Raw genomic sequence first — 9,809 nt, 5'->3', positions numbered from 1 at the left:
GTGCAAGTGGGGCACAGCCCCATGACACACGCCTCGCACTCGGCTCCTGGCAACAACAGCAGCAAGCCTGCTTTAATGAGGCCCACTTCCTGGAGGGTGGAGGGAAAACTGAGGCAGGCAGGGAGAGCTGGATACCTCCCCCCCCCCACCGCCGCACGTGGCCAGCGCCAGGAGCAGGATCCTGGGAGAAGGAACCCAGGCGTCCTGCTGGAGCAGACACCTCCCTTTAATGAGCAGAGGTGAAAACAGAGCCTGCAAAACAGGAAGGGCCTCTGGCAGTTGCAGAGGGAGGAGGTGGCAGGAGCAGAAAGGAGGGGGAGGGCAGGACAGCTGCTCTGCTTGCAGAAGTCGCCCACAGTTGGGGGTTGCCCAGCCTCCAGACCTGACCTGAAGTCCTCAAGGTTTGCTGGCCATCTCTGGGTTGGGAGGGACTGAATCTCCAGGAGGACAAGAGGCTGTTTATTCTGTATATGAAGAAGACTCTGCCTGCATCTTGCAAGAGTCAGCCTGGCAGAGGTTGGCTGCAAATTACTGTATTGCAGGGACTCTTCCCTTCTTCCGGCTTGCGATGTCGGCAGATGCCTTATACTCCCAGTTCCATTTAGCTCAGTACTGAGTCCACCGTCTGGCAGCCACAGCGCTCCAGGGTCTCAGACTCAGGGCACTCTCCCAGGCCTACCTGGAGACGCCCACATAATTTCTGTGTGCAAAGCATGCGTTCTGCTGTGGAACTATAACCCACCGCTTTTAAATGAAGTTAAGAATCCAGTCCTCATGGTTCTGAATGGGAAATGTCGGCTGGGCAGATTTAAAGCACATCCTTCCCCCCTGAAATAATCATTCCTGGGAACAGTAGCTCTGTTTCCCAGGACTCTTCGGTTGGGCAGGGAATGTGCTTTGGGTGCATGGTTGCACTCAGGCCACATGAAGCTGTACCAGGAGCAGTGTTTTGAGGGACTGCGGATAAGCCATGAGGGCAGCCGAGGACACGGCCCACTTTGTCCCTCCGTCATGTTCCTCCTTGCAGGCCTATTTATCAGCCTTGACTGTCTGGCCCCTTGGCGAGGCGCCTGACCTGCGCACGGTTCTTGGTGTTCCTGCCCTGGAACGGCCTCTCCCTCCCCCCCCCCCTGCAAAGGGACAGTCCTCACCTTGTGCTCACCTGGGCTCTTGGGGAGGGGGCAGGTGAGGGGCAAAGGGGTGGTGCATTTGGGGGGACATGGAGCACACAGCAGGGACTAGCAATTTGCACCTTATCTGTGTCTTTAAATAAATGGCCATTAATTTAACCTCTTTCCTTCCTTTCTCCCCAGACTGGCGTTTTTTTCCCCTCTCTCTTGGCTGCAAGAAGAGTCACATGAGCAATTCCTAGGAAAAGTTTGTTCTGTACAGCCGAGGAGGAGAAAGCAAAGTCACTCTTGGGCTTTTCCAAAACAAGTCCAGCTTGGATTGGGGCCAGGCTCCGAAAGATGTTGAAAGAGCAGCTCTGGGAAAACATGAGAATCTCTTTGAGCTTCTAAACCAGAAACCTCAAATGTCAGGCAGTTCAGTGCTTGTTTTGCAACAGGAAGGAAAAAATGCAATTTTATTCCTGGTGCATTTAGGGAAGGCAGAATCCTGTTTTTCAGTGATTTTGGATGGTTGCATCCTGCTCAGAGTAGATCCACTGAAACTAATGGATCTCAGTGAGTTATCTACAGTCCTTCCAGCATGTCTACTCTGAGTAGGGCTAACGTTGGATGCAGCCCCTCTTTGATCCCATTAAGGTTTGCAAGAGGAGGAGGATCCTCTGAGCAGTTTTTGTTTTTGTTTTGCAGGTCTCTCGCCGCCTCTCCTTCCAGATATCATCTGCCAGGACATAAGAGCTCAACCCTGTTTTGCTCCAATTAATGGGGCCAAATCTTTGCACAGGCAGGAGGTCTGGGTGGATGGGTCCCCCGTTGGCCTGGCTTAACAGCCACCTTCTTCTTCTGTCCTTGCAGAACCTCCAGCTCCAGGGGCAGTCTATCTTGATTCCTGGGTTCTCAGGGCTGTTTGGCCACTGTGAGAGCAGGCTAGATGGGTCTTTGGGGGGCCTGATCCAGCTGCAAGACAACCCTGATGCCCTGGAAGTGGCAGGCTCACCCCACACCTCCTGACCTGGCAGGTGGCAGGACCTGGGAAACTGATGGTATTGGTGGAATATGCCGAATTGGCAAGTTTAGCAAATAAAATCAGAAACCAAGATGAGGCAGGAATCAAGGAGGATTGGAAAGTATTTGTAAATTATTTTTCAAAAACATTGTAAACATTTTAAATTCAAGTAACATTGTGGAAAAGGTATAGATAGAATGACTATAATATGCAGCACTAATTGGAAAATTGGGGAAAGCATGGAGGGATGGGGGGGGGGTAGCCCAAGGTTAATTGACTGTAAACCAGAAAATGTTGTAAATTCTTTGGAAAGATTTATTATTATTATTATTATTATTATTATTATTATTATTATTATTATATTATTATTATTATTATTATTATTATTATTATTATTATTATTATTTTAAAGGAATGTTTTGCTGACTTCCTGTAAGCCTGTCTAGAGATGCAGAGAGGAAGCTTGCTGCCAGGAGTCAGGTGTGCCTCCAGGTGAGATGAGGATGAGCAGGCGGGGCAGGAAACACAAGTGAAGCCACACCGCCTTCCTGGCCTGGGCACGGGCGGGTCTGGAGTGGCGGAAGCCAGAGTCACCTGGAGTTGTTTTGCATCTGAACCTGCATTGCAAACTATCACCTGCATTCACCTGCCCAGAGATGAACTCCAACTCCCAAGGATCAGGGGATCAGAGAACCACAGAATTGGAAGGGTCCCCCAGGGGCCCTCCAGCCCAACCCCCTCTGCAATATTATCTCAGAAAACCAAATTGAAATAATAATGTGCAATGGTGCTCCTGTGCATGCACAGAGTGCACTTTTCGCTTGCAACAAATGGTCTAAAATGCTTCCATTCCTGAGAGAGCGAGGGAAAATCCCACCCTGTGTCTAAATATAGCCCAAAGCATTTAAGGATAATTCCCTGGTTCCCCACCCTGCTCCTAAAGGAAGGCCTTTTTCTCCAGGCAGACTCCAAATCAACAAAAGAGGCCAGATTGACAGGCCCTAAAAGCCTCAGAGAAGAGGCGTCTGGGAGGCTCTTGGCGACTGTCTGGGGAGCAGCAAGATAAACCCCAAAAGGGCACAAATGTGGGTCCTCCGTAGCCACCAGGAATGTGCTCTGCAGGCCTTATCGCTGCCCTTCCAGGAAGTCCTTTTAGGCTCTTGAACAAAGCTAGTCTCTGCTTGATATGGGGCAGGAGAATCTTCACTGCAAAAACGAAAATGCATAAATTGCACCCGCCCTGTTCATGTGAATTTTGTGCCATTTGGTGGTGGGGGTAGTAATTATGAGGCTGAGACTTCAGCAGTTTCCAGTCCATTCCTGGTGGTCCCAATTCCAGGTGCTCACATGAGGGCTTAAAACCCAAAGTGACCCCCGCAGACCCCCTGAGTGTTAAGACGGGCAGAAGGGGTTAAGGCTTTCCTTATCATCTTTTTAAGAAGAGCTTCGCCAAAAGAGGAGAAGCCTTCTTGGCTTTTAGCCATGACCACTAAAAATGGAGCCTCCACCTCAAAGAGCAATCTACCTCTGAGCTATGGTTTCCCAGGTTGGGCAACTGGTTAGCCAGCCCTGGAAACAGGATGTTATGCTGGATGGAGCCTTGCTGCCATGTGAATATATTTTTGCAAAGTATGCTCTCTCACACACCCCACAGCGTTAATTCATAATAATAATAACAACCTATTTCTGCTTGTGAAGGGAAAGTCTCTTCCTGAGATGCTTAGTCAGATGGGCAGCAGCAAAAACATCAGGCAGCTCCCATGCAAATGTCCCCAGAGGAAATTGGCACTGCGGCTCCGTCTCTCCAGCCAGCACACATCCAGGATCCAGGATTTGTGCATGAGAGAGGGATCAATTAGCTGGGAGGTTGTTGGTTCATTTGATCTGGACGGGTGCAAAGGAAGTTGTGTCCTTTGTGAGCAATTGTGGTCCACCAAGACCCCGAGATCCTTTTCACATGTCCTGCTAGTGAGTCAGGTGTTCCACATCCTATATTTGTGCATCTGGTTATTCCTGCCTAAGTGCAGGAACCTTACATTTGTCCCTATGGAAATTCATTTTGTTAGCTTGTGCCCAGGTCTCCAACCTATTTAAGATCATTTGGGGCAACCTTTTCACATTCTGCATTTGGGATTTTTGACCCTTCAAAGCAACAGAAAATGAACTTGCAAAAGTCAAGGAATCATTTAATGTGTCTTATAGCGGAGGCGGGGGGGGGGGGTTGTCCTGTGCAACACAGATTAGCACACACACACACACACACACACACACCCTGCTCCCAACTGCCAACTGTAATGGGAGTTGTAAGTCAAATAATGTGTCTGTCTATCTATCTATCTATCTATCTATCTATCTATCTATCTATCTATCTATTGTGATAGGAATTTTATGGTCTTAGATATATGGCAACGTTCATAACCACACGTACATAGATCAGCACAGGAAAGCCAACCTGGAACCATTTTGATTCCTAAACTGAGCAAATGTTTCTCTGCATGGTCAAAATGGAAAAGCCTCCCCATTGTCTCTTCCTTCACAAATCCTGTCTTAATCTGTGTTTGAATAAGGGTGTGAGCCTTATCATTACAAAAGACTGCCCAGGCTCCCCAAGAAATCCAATCAAGTAACCTGCCAGACAGGAAATAAACAAAGCGACAAGAGAAAAACAACATTTAAATTTCTGTGATGTAGGTGGGATGGATCTGAGGGGTGGTCTTAGGTTACACCCCTTCTGTGATGTATGCATAATGTTTCTGGGGGTGGTCTTGATCTACAGGATGGGAATTTCAAAAGTCTTTATAAGCCCTTGCACAGCAATTTTGGGGGTCCTCCTCCTCTCCTGCGTGTGAGGGGAGTACCCTGTTGCAACAGATCAATAAAGACCAAGCTTACTAGCTGCTTTGCTTCTCAATATTCTCTGGTTGGCCTCTGTTATTTTCTCCTACCAATAGGGAACCTATGTAAGGACTCTATATGGGCTCTTGGATACCCCATAAGGGAAAAGGGCATATTTTTATTTACAACTCTATCTATCTATCTATCTATCTATCTATCTATCTATCTATCATCTAATCACCACTCTACTTTTGACTTTCTGTGACTCCAGCAGTCACGGAACCAGAGCCGCAATGCAGCTTCGGGAGAGTTGCTGGCTTCCAGGTCAAAACAACCACTACAACCTAAGCCGCTAGCCCTCATGCCACAGAGACTTGGAAGCGTGCAGACGAAAACGTGCCGTGACATATCAGGAGCCAGGAGGGCGGCTGAGTAAGCAAAAGGTTTCTGCTTGCCATGAGTAACAAAAGGCAGAGGGAATTATGCAGGCCATATGCAAACCTGTTTGACTTGCCTGATGCCTATAGCTTGCCAAATTATTATCATTAATTTAATAGTGTGTGGGTGGGTTGTGTTTTTTTGGGGGGGGGTTAAAGGGGGTTCACGGAAAAGAAAGGCAGCAACAAAACAGGAGACAGAGGGCCCCAAATAGTTCATTTCTAAATTTCATTTCATACCCTTGAGGAAGTGCTTCCTGTGATTGCAGTGCAGGGGTTGGGCTGGATGACCCTTGGGAGCCCTGCAATTCTATGGATCTATGAAAAAGGCCAAGTTTTAAAAGAACCACCTTGCATTTGGCAAGACAGTTTGTTTACATGGTGTTGTTTTTTTTTAAAGTACAGCTGTACTTGTTGTTTAGGAAAAAAAGAAAACAATATACATATACAGATGTAGTCAGGCCTGAAATGTCTCATTCCAGCGTGCTATAAATAAATCCCATTTTGCAAGGCGTTGCTCTGGGTGTGACGCTGCTCCCTGGTTTCTTGCAACATGTCGGTTTGGGTAAGAAGGGCATGCTCTGAATATGTTTACTCCACAACCTCTGGAGGAACTGGGCATCTCAAGTCCCAGGCAAGCCATTGAGAAAATGACAAATCTGATGGCAGTTCATAAACAAGGAAGATAGCAGATGGCTGCGTGCTGAGTCAGCTAAGTGTTCTCGGCTTTGACTGGCAGCGTGAAGGCTCTCTGGGGTGTCAGACTCAGGGTGCTGGACCACCGAGCTACAGCGCTTCGTGTAAAAGCGAGCCAAGGCTCCAAACGTCATGCTTCTGCACAAAAGAGTGCCGTCAATAGTCGCCACAGTGAGTTAGATGCTTGGTCCATGTAGCTCAGGGCTGCTCCACACTGACTGGCAGCAACAGTTCTCCAATGCTTCAGACCCGGGAGCCTCTCTTAGCCCTGCCTGGTGATGCTGCCAGCGGGGATGGAGCATGCCAAGCAGGCACTCTGCCAAGGAGACCTGCTCCTGCACAAGGAACATTTTAAAGCAGAGGTTGGGCAGTCATCTCTCATGGATGCTTGAATTGAGAATACTGCCTTGCAGGGGGTTGGAGTAGATGACCCTTGGGGTCCCTTCCATATATATTTCTATGATTCCTGCAATGCAAGCCATTGGGGGGGGGGAGTGTAAGACAGAAGAAAATAACTTATTAAAACCAGGGCCATTCCCTTAGAGGCGAGGCTCTCTTGCGGAGGCACCCAAACGCCTCAAAAACACATCTCAGGCCTTCTCCCTTCAGAGAGGAGCGATGGCACCGCCAAACCCTCCTCCGGTGAAAGGGCTGTGTGTGGAAATGCTGGGATTGGGGCCAAGAGGCCTGCTCACCTTCCCCTGCCAAGCCGGTTGGGCAGCCTGGTTCTCTCGGCGAGGGGGGGGCAACAGCGGCTCTGCCACACGGTACCGGATTTCCGCTTAGGTGTCGGTAAGGGTGACTTGCTGGGAGATGTGTGAGGTGCAGGGTGGGGCCCCAGAAAAACAAGCACAGTTTGGCAGCCGCAGGGAGGACTGGGCTGGCCCTTCGCCCCAGCTTTCTCCCTTCCTCGGCTGAGCAAAGGGCCAGACATCCCCGGGGCAGAAGGACTCAGTGCATCTTGCTGCGCATTAATGAAAATGCAAAGCTTGGGTACATGATGGGGTCCACTCTTCTTCTTTCGCAGGAGCATGAGGTCTGGATCCTTATTTATCTGTTACTGTCCAACAAATGTTTGCATCTCACAAAGCCAAATGCCAGAAGATTCCTGCACCGCAGAGTGTTGGACTACAGGACCCCCGGGTTCCCTTCCAAGTCTACAATTCTACAGCTCTGTGAAAGAAAGCAATTCTTCACATGGCACGTGGTTAACCTGTGGAACTCCCTCCTTCAGGAGACAGTTGATGGCCACTGACTTGGAAGGCTCAGAAAGGGGGTGAGATAAATTGATGGCGCATCATGAGGTGATTGATGGCCACTAGCCAGGATAGATCTTCTCTGCCTCCACAGCGGGAAGGGGCGATGCCTCTGTGTAGCTCAGCTGGTGAGAGCCTGGTGCTGATAATGCCAAGCTTGCAGGTTCGATCCCTCTATGGGGCAGCTGCCTGTTCCTGCATTGCAGGGGGTTGGACTAGATGACCCCCAGGGTCCCTTCCGACTCCACCATTCTAGGATTTTAGGATTACCAGTTCCTGGAAACTGCAGGAGGGGAGAGTTGCTCTTGTACTCAAACCCAGCATGTGGGTTTCCCATAATAAGCATCTGATCAGCCACTGTGACAACAGGATGCTACACTGGATGGGCTCCCCACTTTGGGTCTGATGTGAAGCCAGGCTCTTCCCATGTTCCTATGGAACCTCTAGGTTCAGAGGCAGTCTATCTCGATTCCTAGATCCTTAGGACTCTTTGGCCACTGTGAGGCAGGGTGCCAGGCAACATGGGCCACTGTTTTTGTATGTGCCAGAAGCCATCCAGTGTGGTGGGGAAACTCAGCCGGATGTGCGGAGTATTATTATTATTATTATTATTATTATTATTATTATTATTAATCCAGGAGAATCTTTTTCAGGGGCTGAAGAGGGGGTTATGCAATTATTAAGGGAACTTAAAAGCATGCTTAGGAAGCCCCCCCCCCAGGGAGATGTCAGGAACTGAGGGTTAGGAAGAACCTCAAAGCAGTAATGCAGACAGAAAGAGAGACATGATTAGCACTGCGACCCTAAAGACTAGACAAAGTCCATGCCTGCTTTCAAGATTCAGCTCTTTCTTATCAGCAGAGTCACCTTATCAGCTCAGAAGGCAGCCTGCAAATGAGCCTCCTACCCAAGGGAGGACTAGACTGGTGGGGTTTCCCCTGCTGCCCCTCCCCACCCGGGGGTGTATTTCCTGCAACATGCAGTTGTTGCAACAGTAAGTGCATTGGTGGTGGATTTGCACCAGACCACCCAAACTCCATGCAAGCACTTGGGACCCTCAAGTCTTGTGTGCAGAGACACACCACACCCCCAGTCACAGGTTCAGGCCCTGAAATCTTAGGGTTTGGGATGCTGCTGGAAGTGGTGAGTTCTGCCCCTTGGAAGCTTTTAAGCAGAACCTGGGAGGCCACCCGTCAAGAAGTCTTTCACTGCAATCCTCGCATTTCATGGGGTTGGGCTGGATGACCCCTGGAGATCCCGCCCAACCCTACAATTCTATGACATGAGGCAATGCTGGACTCTCAACAGAGGCTTTCAAACAGATGACCATCCTTCGGGTCCCTTCCAACTCTACGATTCCTGTATCACAGGGGGTTCAGCTGGATGACCCCTGGGTACCCCCAACCCTACAATTCCATGACCTGGCAACCCTGGCACATATTGCCTGCAAAGCATGGCTGCCTATATGCATTCAGTGAATGGCCCTGAGATTCTCGGATGAAGGGCAGTATTAAGTAAACGAAAGAAAGAGAAATAAATGAAGCTGGTTGCAAAGTGTCCTTGTGCACCCTCAAAAAGACACCCCCCCCCTGCCCCGGATGGGTCCAGGCACACAGGCCTCCTGAGCTGGGCTCTTTCCCTGGGAGGGGAGGCTTTGCTTTCCTGGGCTGGAGGGGGCGGCAGCTGGAACTCCTTCCCCTTGCTGCGGGAACCAACTCTCTCTCTTCCCCAATTTTCTTCCTCAAGGCTGGTGCTGAGTCAACGCTTCCCAGACACAGAAAACGCTGAGCAATGTCTCCAGGAAAGGGGCTCCTCCTTCCGGAGAGAGCCGGGAGCAGGTTCCCGCGGAGCCAGGCCTGGTCGGCAGCCAAGCAGCCTCTGTCCTGGCATGGCCCACTGCCCCCGGGCCCGATCCTGGGCGCACTGCCTCTCCCGATGCTGCTTCTCCCCAGCACCAGACATTCAGAGTCCTAAATAAAATGAATAAGGTTGGATGGCCGCCTGAGATTCCTGCCTTGCAGCGGGCTGGGCTAGATGATCCTTGGGGTTCCCTTCCAACTCTATGATTCCATGGTGTGTGTTTTTTTAAAAAAAGTTTGATGTTTTATTGTGTTTTTAATATTCTATTGGGAGCCTCCCAGAGTGACTGGAGCAGCCCAGTCAGATGGGCAGGTTGTTATGGGAACTTAGCCCCTGGGAAGACAGGAGGCCCCTTTGGGGCTGCTTTGGGCCCTGATCCTGCAGCCAGGCTCTTCTATCTTCAACCCTGAGATCTCGCAAGATGTCATGAGGGCCACCAACTTGAGTGGTTTTATTATTATTTTTTTAAATAATATTTTTATTAAGTTTATGAAATACAGAAAAAAAGAATAAAAGACAGATATAGAAAATAAAGTAGAGAAGTTACAAATTTCCATAATCCTTTTTTTCAGCAAATCCAATGGACTTCCCC

The 9,809-nt window shown here is 49.4% G+C and overlaps 1 long non-coding RNA gene across 1 annotated transcript; it reads left to right on the top strand.

Moving 5' to 3' along the window:
• Positions 1-1,284: 1,284 nt before the first annotated feature.
• LOC309333107 lies at positions 1,285-9,234 on the top strand. Its single transcript, XR_014152387.1, has 5 exons — positions 1,285-1,536; positions 2,546-2,625; positions 5,240-5,400; positions 7,129-7,377; positions 9,104-9,234. It is a non-coding gene; the product is annotated as an uncharacterized lncRNA (long non-coding RNA).
• Positions 9,235-9,809: the final 575 nt, after the last annotated feature.

Source organism: Podarcis erhardii, assembly GCF_964252035.2.
Source record: "Podarcis erhardii genome assembly, chromosome: 18".
In the NCBI taxonomy this organism is placed as follows: Eukaryota; Metazoa; Chordata; class Lepidosauria; order Squamata; family Lacertidae; genus Podarcis; species Podarcis erhardii.
This window is presented reverse-complemented; position numbering and strand designations above follow the sequence as displayed.